The following is a 14,442-nucleotide window of genomic DNA, read 5'->3' as shown; positions in this document are numbered from 1 at the left end:
ATATATATATATATATATATATATATATATATATATATATATATATATATATATATATATATATATTGTGATGGCGAAAAGCGGCACCGAGGCTCTGGCGCGCCGGGAGCTGATCGGGGCAGAGGTAGAAGAGGTTAGACAATAGAACAGCTGGCCCAGGATCAGGTGTTGTCTCTGTCTCTGTTCATTACCATGACGCAGTCTACGAAACCAGAACCGTAAGGCTGAAGCCACCTGTCATCGCGGACGTCGGCAGCGCCGATCTGTCCACCTAGGAACGCCGTCCACGCTTCCTCACTTATGGACACCACGGCCCGACCGCTGCTGCAGCTACCCATCAAGCCATGCCAGGACGACGTCCAGGCCTCCTCGGTGGCCCAAGGGCACGCTTACCCCGGCGCCGCCAAGACAGCGCAAGGCCTACCATTGCACGGGAATGCCGCTCACGCTTTCCGTTGCGAGAACCTCTCGCTCAGGAATTCATCGGCACCTGAGCTACTGAGGGGTGCTGAACAAGCTCCCTTTGGCAAGCATCCCGCCGCAGTGAGCACGGTGACCACCTCGTTCTCGGACGTCGCCGTTCGCTCCGCGTGCGGATCGCCCGAAAGTGCCGCCGAGCTTTTCCGTACCGTCGCGCGAATCCGCGTCACGGTAAACGCCATGACAGCGTCGAGCTCTGCCGCTTTTTCCTGTCATCTTGCCGGCGTTGAGTGCTATCAGTACCATGTTGGATGTAGCTGTCTCAAAAGACCTTGAGGCCAGCCCACCCGAGAACCGCAGAGAGTTGCGGCGTACTGTCACGCTGCTCTCAAACCAAATGGGCTGCTGGGCGTCGGCATACTCCGGATTTTCGCCTGTCGTACCACCATCGCCGGCTTTCTGCGAATTACCGGAGTTCCACGGCTTCCAGAACGACGACGGCAAGTCGGTGGCCACCATCAGCGCCCTCGGAGCTCGCGAGGCCTGGACGGACCAACAGAAATGGCGGGTGGCCATAGACCGCCTTCGAAACGGTGCCGCGGCGTGGCACAGGTACGAGGGCGTGATGCAGCAATCCTGGGACGAGTGGAGCACCAGGCTCATATCTGCCTTTGGACCGATGGACTATCACCTCTCTGCCACCACCCAGTCCATCCTGACCGCCACCACCGACGGAGCTCAGGAGAGATTTCACCTCGATGCTTCAGCTCTGCGCTACCGTTCACCACTTGAGCATTCAGATTCCGCGTCGGTATCTGACGCGCGTTCATCACAGCCAGAGACCACTACCGAATGCGGACCTCGGGAAGGGCGTCACTCCGACCACGCATCAGCCGGGTACGTTCCCGACTGTGCCGCTGTGCCCTGCAATACCCCCAGGGACTGCTTGGCGTTCCGCCAAGCGGGAGGCACAAAAACAGGCTGCAAGGTGGGCTTCGCGGTTCGGATCTCCGATTTCGCATCGGGATCCACCTTACGAACATCCGTGCAAGCAACCAATACCACCTCAAAGTCGGTACAGTCGGAGCCGCGGGCCCCCAGTTTATTTTCGCTCGTAGACATGGAGCTCCGACCGCCTGTACAATTACGATTACACAGATCAGACTTCGCAATGAATTTCCATAACCGGGTGGACGTTCCAACACCACAACTTGACCTGCACGCAGATAGCAGGAACATCCTCTCTGACCAGTTGCCGCCACATCTGCAGACTTCACGGCAGTCATTGGCCGAGTGTGGGAGCGTTTCGGCAGACGGAGCCGGCATCGGCCATTCCAGCTACATGGTGTGCGAGCTTCCTGAAGATGACAAGCGCGCCATTCTTACTCCCTGAGTATGGCCTGAACGCCGCATTGAGGACAACGAAGGTATTCTCGTCGCCATGGAACTAACCACTGATCGTTCGGACAGTGACGAACTCGGCCAAAGCATCGAGGTTCCGGCGAACAACTGCAACAACTTCGGCGTGGGATCCAGTAATGATTGCGTTCACACGTACAAATGTGGTACGGATACACCAAAGCTCATGCTTCGTTGTGGTGACCGCAGAACAAAGAAGGGCGATGACAGCAAGGAAGAGAGAGATGCGTCGCATCACGATAATCACATCCCGCAGTCTCTCCGAGCTTACACGCATTCTGTGTTGCGCAAGTATTTTCCGGCTCGGCATGCAAACATGGATAAACACCACGCCGCCAAACTGAGACGGTATAGTCGTCTGCTAGGCGTGCGACGACCGCTGCATAACACCCAGTGTCGCCAACCAGAGACACTTCTGGCCGATCCCCAAACCAAGTTCCAGCATGGTTGGGACCGTCCATCGCGATGCAGCCAGCACTGTCCACCAGAGGCACTGTCAACAGCTCCGCCCGCTCGCAGTCATGGCCGAGTGTGACGGCGAAAAGCGGCACCGAGGCTCTGGCGCGCGGGGAGCTGATCGGGGCAGAGGAAGAAGAGGTCAGACAATAGGACAGCTGGCCCAGGATCAGGTGTAGTCTCTGTTCATTACAAGATATATATATATATATATATATATATATATATATATATATATATATATATATATATATATATATATTGTAGCGAAGCATTCCTACTCAGTAATGGGTCGTCCTGTCGAGCGCCTTCCAGTGGGTCGTTCTCTTCTCTGAGAGCACGCCCCTCGTGCAGAGAGTCGGCCCCGCTTTGACTGTCGCTGCCGTGCGCCGTCGCTGAGTGCCCGTTAATAAACGTCTTGACAATTTGGTGGAGAGTGCTGTGCCCTTTAAACAACTGCGGTCCGCATTCGATGCCCTTGGAGCTTCGATCCCGTACCGTGCCTGCTACCATGACTCAAGACGCCGCCCAGCAAACCCCTCCTCTTGCACCGACGCCATGTCCGGGTGTCCCCCGCATCCGCGACCCTCCTATCTTCACCGGCGCGGATGGCACCGACGTCGAGGACTGGCTCGCGATCTACGAGCGTGTGAGCGTCCCTAATAAATGGGACGAGGCAGGCAAACTGAGCAACCTCGTTTTCTACCTCGCGGGTGTGGCAAGTCTATGGTATAACAACCACGCATCTGATTTCGCTACGTGGTCCGCTTTCAAGACCGCCATCATCGACGTCTTTGGCCGCCCTGCCGTTCGCAAGCTGCAAGCCGAACAGCGGTTACGTGAACGAGCCCAGCAGTCCGGCGAGACTTTCACGAGCTACATTGAAGACGTGCTCGACTTGTGCAAGAAAGCCAACGCAACCATGTCTGAAGCCGACAAGATCCGGAACATCATGAAAGGCATCGACGACGATGCCTTCACCATGCTACTCGCCAAAAACCCTCGCACTGTGGCAGAGGTCATCACGCTGTGCCAAAGTTACGAGGAGCTACGCCGGCAGCGGCTGATGACGCGTCGACCTCCATCACGCGACGCCGATCTCGCTGGCTTGTCGGCCGTGTCGGACCACTCCGTCTTACTCGCCGAAATCAAGTCATTCGTCCGGGAGGAAATTGCCCGCCAGTTCTCCTTACTGGCCTTCTCTCACCCGCAGGATGTTGTACAGTCGTCGACCACACTGCTGCCTCCCCTACGCCGGGCTATTGAGCAGGAAATCGCTCACTGTCACCGATGCGGCCTCGTCCGGTCGCACGAGACCAGGAAAACTAGTCGTCGCAGTCCAAGAGGCAAGGGCTGCGACGCTATCGAACAGCCAAAGCCCTCAGCAAAGCCCATCAAACGTAGTAGACGTGTTTGTAGATGGTGTGCGCACATCGGCCCTTGTAGATACTGGAGCTGCCGTTTCCGTTATGGACGCTAAATTTAGCCGACTACTACGAAAGGTGACGACGCCACTTTCCGGGCTCTCCCTCCGTACAGCCAGCGCTCACAGTATTCACCCGACAGCGGTGTGCACAGCCCGTGTCGTGATTCAGGACGCTCTGTACGCCGTCGAATTCATCATAATTTCCTCATGCTCTCACGACGTCATCCTGGGATGGGATTTTCTCGCCCGTCACGCCGCCGTAATTCGTTGCGCACCAGCCGAAATAGAGCTCTCACCATTCGCAGATTTGGCGCCGGCGGACAGTACACCGGCTGTGACCAAGGTACTCGTCAAAGACGACACCACACTTCCTGCAAACTCGTCAACGGCTGTGTCAGTCTGCTGCACTGGACTCACCAACGCCGTTGCACTCCTCTCTCCATCTGACCGCGTCTTCACTAGAAAAGGCTTGTTGGTGCCATTTGCGACCGTGCAAGTCATTCAGGGCGACACCGACATTTTTGTTACGAACCCATCCCCGTACATTGTTAGGTTGGTGCGAGGGGAATGTCTCGGCGGAGCTGAAGCCCTCGAAGACGCACAAGTTATGGACGCACCGGGTGACACGCACTGCGCCAACTCCCATTCGCTCAGTGCTGTTTCCACATCTGATTCGTCACCCGCTGATTATTTGGTTCCTCGATTGCTGAACACCTTACGTCGGTCGAGCGTTCCCAGCTTCTATGCCTGTTGGAAGAATTTCGTTCTTCGTTCGATGTAGCGCAAACTTCTCTCGGCCGCACGTCTGCTGTCACGCATCGCATCGACACTGGCGCCCAACCACCACTGCGGCAACGTCCATATCGCGTGTCGCCAACAGAGCGTCGTGTAATTACCGAGCAAGTCGAAGACATGCTTCGCCGCGATGTTATTCGACCCTCAAACAGCCCGTGGGCTTCTCCTGTCGTTCTCGTTGCGAAGAAGGACGGCTCTGTGCGGTTCTGTGTGGACTACCGACGACTCAATAAGATCACCCGTAAGGACGTCTATCCCCTACCTCGAATAGACGATGCCATTGACAGCCTGCAAGGAGCAGAGTTCTTTTCATCGCTCGATTTGCGCTCAGGGTACTGGCAAGTCCCCATGGCTGATGACGCTCGACCGAAGACAGCGTTTGTCACACCCGACGGCTTGTACGAATTCAACGTCATGCCGTTTGGGCTGTGCAATGCGCCTGCGACCTTTGAGCGCATGATGGATACCGTTCTGCGCAACTTGAAATGGCACACGTGCCTATGCTACCTCGACGACGTCGTCGTTTTCGCCCCGGACTTCTCAACACACCTTCAACGCCTCCGGCAGGTTTTGACGCGCTTGAGCGATGCCGGACTACAACTGAATCTCAAGAAGTGCCGATTTGCAGCACGGCAGCTGACGATACTAGGATACGTGGTGTCCAAGGACGGCATCCTCCCAGATCCAGCCAAGCTTCGGGCCGTGACAGAGTTCCCCAAACCTACGTCCGTCAAAGAACTGCGCAGTTTCGTAGGAATATGCTCCTACTTTCGGCGCTTCATCCGAAACTTCGCGACTATAATATCACCGCTGACGAAGCTCCTTGGAAGTAACGAGCCCCTCAATTCGTGGTCGTCAGAGTGCGACGACGCTTTCGCAAAGCTCCGTCGTTTGTTGACGTCTCCTCCCATTCTACGCCACTACGACCCTACGGCCCCTACAGAGGTACACACGGACGCCAGCGGTGTTGGCCTCGGTGCTGTCCTTGCGCAGCGCAAACCTGGGTTCCCGGAATATGTTGTCGCATATGCAAGTCGTACGCTTACTAAAGCCGAGACCAACTACACCGTCACGGAGAAAGAATGCCTGGCAATCATTTGGGCCCTTACAAAGTTCCGACCTTATTTGTATGGTCGCCCGTTTGATGTCGTGACCGACCATCATGCACTGTGCTGGTTGTCGTCATTGAAGGATCCCTCAGGCCGTCTTGCCCGTTGGGCACTTCGCCTGCAAGACTACGACATCCGCGTGCTGTACCGCAACGGACGTCAGCATGCTGACGCCGACGCCCTGTCGCGCTCTCTCTTGCCTGACGACAATGCCCACAACTCAGCGTCTCACTTTGTCGTTTCCTCCATCGATATTCACACCATCGCTACCGAGCAGCGCAAGGATCAATGGATTGCCTCACTGATAGACTTGCTGACTGATCCATCGGCCACACCATCCACTCGCTTTTTGCGTCGTCAAGCCCACCATTTCGCCGTTCGCGACGACCTGCTCCACCGACGCAATTACAACGGCGACGGCCGCCAGTGGCTACTAGTAATACCCCGCAGTCTGCGTTATGACATATGCGAGTCGTTCCACTCTGATCCGCAGTGTGCACACCCTGGGGTATCGAAAACCTACCACCGCATTCGCCAACGTTACTTTTGGCGAGGGATGTACCGCTACGTGGAGAAGTTCGTTCGCTCCTGCATCGATTGTCAGCGCCGCAAAACTTCAACGCACCTGTCGCCAGCAGGTCTGCAACCTCTACCTTGCCCTGACCGACCGTTTGGGCGCGTTGGCATCGATTTATATGGGCCACTTCCCCTGACGTCCGCTGGTAACCGCTGGGCCATCGTCGCTGTAGACCACCTCACGCGATACGCTGAAACTGCTGCCCTCCCTGCGGCTACAGCGAGCGATGTGGCTTCCTTCCTGCTCCACCGATTCATGCTGCGTCACGGTCCACCCCAGGAGCTGCTCAGTGATCGAGGCCGTGTCTTCTTGTCGGAAGTCGTCGAAGCCATTCTCAAAGAGTGCAACGTTGTTCACCGCAAAACTACTGCTTACCACCCGCAGACGAATGGCCTCACCGAACGCTTCAACCGCACGCTAGGCGACATGCTCTCGATGTACGTCGCCGCCGACCACACGAATTGGGATGTCATTCTGCCCTTCGTCACGTACGCCTACAATACCGCTCCTCAGAGCACTACTGGTTTCTCACCATTTTTCTTATTGTATGGCAGGCACCCGTCGCACACCATCGACACAATCCTTCCCTACAAGCCGGATCGATCTGAATGTGCGCCTATTTCTGCCACAGCCAGACTTGCTGAGGAGTGTCGCGAGCTCTCCAAGACCTTTACTACGAATAGCCAAGAGCGGCAGAAAAGTATTCGCGGTGACACCGCCAGTTCTGCGTCCACGTTCCTTCCTGGAGCGCTCGTATGGCTCTCGGTCCCTACCACTGCACCTGGCCTCTCTTCCAAACTACTGCCCAAATACGAAGGCCCCTACCGTGTCGTCGAACGCACATCCCCGGTGAACTACCTCATCGAACCCACCGACCCATCTTTGGACATGCGCCGTCGAGGGCGCGACATTGTCAACGTGGCGCGCCTGAAGCCCTACCATGACCCGCTCATAGTGACAAGTTGCTAGGTCGCCAGGCGGCTCCCTTTTCGTAGCCGGGGAAATTGTAGCGAAGCATTCCTACTCAGTAATGGGTCGTCCTGTCGAGCGCCTTCCAGTGGGTCGTTCTCTTCTCTGAGAGCACGCCCCTCGTGCAGAGAGTCGGCCCCGCTTTGACTGTCGCTGCCGTGCGCCGTCGCTGAGTGCCCGTTAATAAACGTCTTGACAATATATATATAAATTGTGAAAGACTTCGTACTACGAAAAGGAAACAAATATTTATTTTACCCCGACAGTTTCGGCTGGAGGACCAGCCTTCTTCAAAGGATGTAAGGCTGGTCCTCCAGCTGAAACTGTCAGGGTAAAATAAATATTTGTTTCCTATATAGTAGTACGAACTCTTTCACAAAAAAATCACACCATCTCCCGCTGAAGGGGACCATGAGGCGACGCATGTAGAGCCCGCGTTTCAGAGGTGGAGTGGTGAGCGGTAAAGGAGAGGGGGAAGGGAAAGGAGAGGGTAAAGGGGAGAGAGAAAGGGAAGGGGAGAGGTGATGTGGAGAGGGGAGGGGAGAGGGGAAAGGGGGAGGGGAGAGGGGAAAGGGGAGGGGAGAGGAGGAGTGGAGGGGGCAGGGGAGGGGTGGGAAAGGGAAAGGGGAGGGGGAAAGGTGATGTGGGGAGGGGAGAGGGGAAGTGGAGAAGGTTTGCGCATGCGCAGTAAGGGCGGTCACGCCGCACACCACCCCCACCACCACCACCGGATTGAACTCCGCTATAAGATGCTTCACATCTAATATATATATATATATATATATAGCGCGTGATTTGAAGGCATCTTTACAGCCACGTTACATTCCATCATGGAAAGCATTGGTCAACGCCAACACCACATCAAAAATCCTACATCCTAACATTGCAAATCACTGGCCACCGTAAATATCCCATCGTCATTTCTGGCGCTCTTTGGCCAACAGCGGCCGTTGTGCCATGAAATTTCATATATCATCATCATCCGATTGTATATAGAAGGAGTGTTCAAATGAAAAGGTACGAAACATCGTAACAGCATGACCGTTTACATAGATGCCTATGGCGCTATGGGAGAATGTAACGAGATATCTAGGGATGCGATTGGAGTCTCAGCCGTGGATCGGAGCATGCGGGGGCGCCCGCATGCGCAGGAGAGAGCAGAGGCTTTTATAAAGAGCGCCGTTTAATTGACGTGGCAGTGCGTGTGAAGACAGGATGGTGTTTGCAAAATTCGGCGATTGAGGAGTAGCGGGGCGTTATTCGATTTCTGACAGCGGAAGGTTTAACACCTCGGCCACCATTCATCGGCCACCATTCATCGCCTGGGATTTCCACGTGTTCGGTCTCCTGGCAAAAAAAAAAACAAAAAAAAACACACACACACACACATGAAAGGAAGCGCTTCGACTAGGACGGCGAAATCAAAGACGCTGTGATGGATTGGGTGGAAACAGGAATTCTGGAAACAAAGAATCTTTCGGCTCTTTCATCAATGTGATCGTTGCGATCAGGCACATAGTGCATACTCTGAACAAATTCTTCATTTATACCCACAGTGTCGTTTCGTACCTTTTCATTTGAACACCCCATGTATAACTTAATGCATTACTAAGTGTGCAGCAGGATTTCGCCTTCATGTGTTACATATCGAGTGTGAGATGATTTCGAACTTTTTTTTTATAGAGAGACCGTCAGAGGCTATTCTGGATCCTTGGATAACAGTGTTCTGTAACATCTATTACATCGCTTTCTGTGTGAATGCTCTGCATTTCACCTGTAGCTATAGCTATAGAAATATGTCCAAAGAAAATATTGCTAGGCCCAAGGCTCCCATCACTGTAGCTTACAACCCCTTCAGACATACTGTTTAAATATACGCTGTAAATCTGGATACTTATATGCACCATTTGAACTCGCTCTTTTACCACGTTAGGACATTGCAAACAAGTGAGCACAGAAAAAAGGACGACGCCGATACAATCACGAATGCCAAAAAATAAAGACAAGCATTGATCGCTGATGATATGCGGTGGTTTTCGCCGCAAGGGCTACTGGGTATTATAATTAGGAAAAGCGGCAACATGTAGCGGCTTGTGTTGCCTTTGTGTCCCGCGTGGATTTGCGGTTATCTTTCCAATCATGAATCACCAAATGGTCTGCACTCACCCGCCACAGTGGTCTAGTGATTACGGTGCTCGACTGCTGACCCGAAGGTCGCGGGATCAAATCCCGGCCACATTTTCGATGTAGGCGAAAATGCTTGAGGCTCGTGGACTTAGATATAGGTGTTCGAAATTTCCGCAGCCCTCCACTACGGCGTCCCTCATACTCATATCGTGGCTTTTGGGACGTTAAATCCCCACAATTAAATTAAACTGGTCTACACCCATACTATTCTAAGCTACTGAGTATTCCTTTTTTTCGACGTAGTGAAGCTTGTCCTAAGTTGCGCGCTTATCTACCCTTAGCAGAAACCGACTACCCCAGCAACATGACCTGGGTGTGTTCAGATAAGGACAGACCAAGGGGGGTCCCGACTATTTTTTGTTTTGCACGAAATTTTTATATGGGCTGGGCAAATGTCTCTATAGAAAGGAATGAACCTTCGTTTTGCGGAAATTATCACGGATTTCTAGGAAAAAATTCGCGTTTCACAACAGGTGGAAAAAGGCAATTCTGCAACTTTCAGATTTCACAACTTTGGAGGCCTATCACTAAAAACTTAACGCATTGTGGACATCAGTGTTAATTTTTCGTAAATCTTCAGCAATAGTACGATCGGCCTACGGAAATTTAAATTTGTGTGACTGACAGTACATTTTTGAAAAATTGCCAAACTTTGATTTTTGAGCGGCTGCCTCTGGCTGACCCCAAATTCAAGGGTCTTTTTTCGCAGTTTTCGCTAAAGCGCTGAAGCTGAAAATATTTCTCGCAAGTCTACGAAAGGTTTTTCGCTAATTAAGCAAAACGTTATGCGACTACACTGCATATTTATTTCGTTATAAAATCCCAAAAATGCCATAATTCCAAAACTAGCGAAAATTGCAACATTTTAGGGTCGTTTTAAAAAAAATAATCATCACCGATTTTTATGAAAATGATGGACTATACCCGGCCATGACTGCTAAATATTGTGCTGCAAAAATATGTTGCATTATTTTGTTTGAAGTGAGAAAATTGAGCTTATTTTAATACCCATGTATGGTCTTAACATCAATGTGTGGCGTTCTTATGATAAAATAAATTTAATAGACATATTTAGTTCGTAGCTCGCTTTTCTGGTTTTAATAATGACGATTGACCCAGCTTGTGTCTTTTTGAGCGCTTTGAGTCACAGAAAAGCTGAGCTTGAATTTTCAGAGCTCCCCTGTCGGTGTCCCTACCAGTACATTGAGGCAGCCGGCGCCCGAGAGCGCGTACAAATGAGAGCTCGTGGTGTAGAGTGCAAATTTTTCTGCACGTCAACCATTTTAGTTCACATCATACCACCTGTCTAACGCAAAAGAGATTTAACTAGTATTTCCCTAACAGTACGGGAAAATGTTATTGTTGCGTTAGTGTGCCTAGACCCAATTGCTCGCTGCTGGGTGGTAGAGAAAGGGGGCCCGAAATGTGAGGTTCGCGTTTGTTTCTTTAAGGAATATGATTATAACTTGCCCTAAGACTACTTGAGGGCCATATTTCGATGAAAATCCTGCAAAAATATCTTCCTATACTTTATTAATAATAAAAGCCTTCGTGTTACCATCTTCAACTGCGTACTTACCCTGATTTTCTTCCATCAAGCAACGAAATTTATGGACTAGAGCTGGTTACAATAATGTACAGGTGGCTCGAGCATTACCATTGTATGGGAATATTAAGACCGTTGCGGTCTTAATATTCCGATGAATTTATCATTCGCAGAAACGGGTTGAGATGGTGGGAATGAGGGAGTTATGAATCTACAAGAAGCACGTTCATGTTGCGCATTAAATAGTTTATTCACGTCACCTAGAATGAGTAATATCCATTCGGGCAATCAAATTTTGCACACTGCAGATTCACAACTCGTTCCACTCTGTGTCTGCGCACCGCGCTACGTACAGGAAATTCCCTTGGTCCGATTTCATGTGTTTGCACATGTGGGTTGCCTGAATACCTTGAACCCGTCTGGCAAGTTTCCATTCCTCCTTCTTCAGTTCTCTGAAGGCTTCCACTTCACTCTCGCTTTTTTGGTTTTAATAATGACACCCAAAAAACTGCTTTTCAGGGGTGAGGGGAACGCTCTCTCCTGTCTGGGTCCGAGCGTTGCAGGCGCACCGCGGTGCGTCTCGCATTTCACGACGGTCACGTGTTCTCCGTCACATGTTCTCGGAGTGCTTGGCTGTTATACGTACTTTTGTTTCCCTCTCTTGCGGGTGGCATTCAATTACGCTCTGGTCTTGCTGTACGCGCTCTCGCGTGCCTGCTGCCTCAATGTGCCGTAGTATGGATACAGACAGATGAGCTCTGAAAATTTAAGCTCAGCTTTTCTGTGACTCAAAACGGTCAAAAAGACACAAGCTGGGTCCATCGTCATTATTAAAACCAAAAAAGCGAGAGTGAAGTGGAAGCCTTCAGAGAACTGAAGAAGGAGGAATGGAAACTTGCCAGACGGGTTCAAGGTATTCAGGCAACCCACATGTGCAAACACATGAAATCGGACCAAGGGAATTCCCTGTACGTAGCGCGGCGCGCAGACACAGAGTGGAACGAGTTGTGAATCTGCAGTGTGCAAAATTTGATTGCCCGAATGGATATTACTCATTCTAGGTGACGTGAATAAACTATTTAATGCGGAACATGAACGTGCTTCTTGTAGATTCATAACTCCCTCATTCCCACCATCTCAACCCGTTTCTGCGAATGATAAATTCATCGAAATATTAAGACCGCAACGGTCTTAATATTCCCATACAATGGTAATGCTCGAGCCACCTGTACATTATTGTAACCAACTCTAGTCCATAAATTTCGTTGCTTGATGGAAGAAAATCAGGGTAAGTACGCAGTTGAAGATGGTAACACGAAGGCTTTTATTATTAATAAAGTATAGGAAGATATTTTTGCAGGATTTTCATCGAAATATGGCCCTCAAGTAGTCTTAGGGCAAGTTATAATCATATTCTTTAAAGAAACAAACGCGAACCTCACATTTCGGGCCCCCTTTCTCTACCACCCAGCAGCGAGCAATTGGGTCTAGGCACACTAACGCAACAATAACATTTTCCCGTACTGTTAGGGAAATACTAGTTAAATCTCTTTTGCGTTAGACAGGTGGTATGATGTGAACTAAAATGGTTGACGTGCAGAAAAATTTGCACTCTACACCACGAGCTCTCATTTGTACGCGCTCTCGGGCGCCGGCTGCCTCAATGTACTGGTAGGGACACCGACAGGGGAGCTCTGAAAATTCAAGCTCAGCTTTTCTGTGACTCAAAGCGGTCAAAAAGACACAAGCTGGGTCAATCTTCATTATTAAAACCAGAAAAGCGAGCTACGAACTAAATATGTCTATTAAATTTATTTTATTATAAGAACGCCACACATTGATGTTAAGACCATACATGGGTATTAAAATAAGCTCAATTTTCTCAGTTCAAACAAAATAATGCAACATATTTTTGCAGCACAATATTTAGCAGTCATGGCCGGGTATAGTCCACCATTTTCATAAAAATCGGTGATGATTATTTTTTTTAAAACGACCCTAAAATGTTGCAATTTTCGCTAGTTTTGGAATTATGGCATTTTTGGGATTTTATAACGAAATAAATATGCAGTGTAGTCGCATAACGTTTTGCTTAATTAGCGAAAAACCTTTCGTAGACTTGCGAGAAATGTTTTCAGCTTCAGCGCTTTAGCGAAAACTGCGAAAAAAGACCCTTGAATTCGGGGTCAGCCAGAGGCAGCCGCTCAAAAATCAAAGTTTGGCAATTTTTCAAAAATGTACTGTCAGTCACACAAATTTAAATTTCCGTAGGCCGATCGTACTATTGCTGAAGATTTACGAAAAATTAACACTGATGTCCACAATGCGTTAAGTTTTTAGTGATAGGCCTCCAAAGTTGTGAAATGTGAAAGTTGCAGAATTGCCTTTTTCCACCTGTTGTGAAACGCGAATTTTTTCCTAGAAATCTGTGATAATTTCCGCAAAACGAAGGTTCACTCCTTTGTATAGAGACATTTGCCCAGCTCATATAAAAATTTCGTGCAAAACAAAAAATAGTCCGGACCCCCCTTGGTCTGTCCTTATCTGAACACACCCACCTCTTAATATCCCTTCTCATTGGCTTGCCGAACCTATGTAAAAAAGGAAGACGACGACTGCGATTAGAGACGACAATTCCTAGGTGTACCACTCACCTGGGGCGGCTTCCTTTTCGAAGTCCTCGTTGACGCCATTTGTCCGAGGAATGTGCCTCGCGAAGACTCCGGTCACGGCCGTTCGGGTAAGAGGGCGCTCTGAAAATACACCGCAAATGCATTTTGACGCGTTGTTCTCGCTCTCATATGTACTCAAACGGGGTACAGTCAAACGCTTTATAACGAAGTTCTCGGGACCTGGAAGATCCCTCGGAATACAGGTGAGTTTGCGTGCACGTGCGCGGTGTACTCCATTAAGTGGGGAGGGGGCAAGCTTTACCGTAGCGCTCCCAGTCTCCAGTTAGTCTATCCTGAAGGAAAGCAAGTTTCGTAATGGGTGCAACAATGAAAATGATGCCATGATGAGCTTCTCACAACGGCCTGCCTTTGGTTCCCAGCTTTCTGAGGGTAAAATGGGAAGTAAACCGTACTTGGAATGCAACATCAGTCGCCCTCGGCTGCCGTTATCGCCAGAAAACCTGCGTAACAAAGTCAGGGAATGGGGGCATATTGGGTGCACACCAGATATGGTGACCGAGGCGACCGAGAGATGTCGGTGGCTAGGGCATTAAGGCATTTGTACAGAGAAATTAGCGCAGCTTGCACTAGGTCGCTTGCACTAAGTCGCCAATTCATTTATGTTAGGACACAAGTGAATCGGCGATTGGGTCTAGTAAGCGATGGCTGAAAAAAAGAATTCATTGTGCAGCAACTCTCAGAATGAAAAGGTCTTAGAGTTCTAGAGGGGGGCACAGGGGACTGGTCTGAACTGTCAACACAAACGGTGGATCATAAAGATAGCCAATAAAAAGCTTCGTGGCATTATACTCGAAGACAACTTTTCTTGGCAGGGCTATGGAAGCTACAGATCCGAAACGCATGCT

The sequence above is a fragment of the Rhipicephalus sanguineus genome, chromosome 11 (genome assembly GCF_013339695.2).
Source record: "Rhipicephalus sanguineus isolate Rsan-2018 chromosome 11, BIME_Rsan_1.4, whole genome shotgun sequence".
In the NCBI taxonomy this organism is placed as follows: Eukaryota; Metazoa; Arthropoda; class Arachnida; order Ixodida; family Ixodidae; genus Rhipicephalus; species Rhipicephalus sanguineus.
The sequence above is the reverse complement of the archived record's forward strand: the minus strand, read 5'-3'. Positions refer to the sequence as shown.